At 42.5% G+C, this 268-nt stretch overlaps 1 protein-coding gene across 1 annotated transcript in view; it reads left to right on the top strand.

Moving 5' to 3' along the window:
- The window catches only part of LOC107702697 (protein phosphatase 1G-like), a 10734-nt gene that overhangs the window by 1100 nt on the left and 9366 nt on the right, over positions 1-268 (top strand). The gene's annotated exons all lie outside the window — the stretch shown is intronic.

Consider the following 268-nt stretch of genomic DNA (forward strand, 5'->3'; position numbering starts at 1 on the left):
CAGCGTCTCTGGCCTGCGTTAACGGGTGTTTACAGACTTCATATTTTCACATAAATGACATTTTGGAAAACTATTGCATTGCAACGCAGTTTGTGTAAGTCCAGGACAGAGACGAGTTGCTTGCAATAAGACAAAAAACAGCCGATTGCCGATCGCGTAAGTTCCAGGGGAAGCTCCTTAAAGGGTTAGTTCAGTCAAAAATGAAAATTAGGCTGTGTTTTACTCACCCCCGATGCATCCTAGGTGTATATGACTTTCTTCTTTCAGA

The sequence above is a fragment of the Sinocyclocheilus anshuiensis genome, unplaced genomic scaffold (genome assembly GCF_001515605.1).
Source record: "Sinocyclocheilus anshuiensis isolate Anshui unplaced genomic scaffold, SAMN03320099.WGS_v1.1 scaffold6, whole genome shotgun sequence".
Taxonomy (NCBI): domain Eukaryota; kingdom Metazoa; phylum Chordata; class Actinopteri; order Cypriniformes; family Cyprinidae; genus Sinocyclocheilus; species Sinocyclocheilus anshuiensis.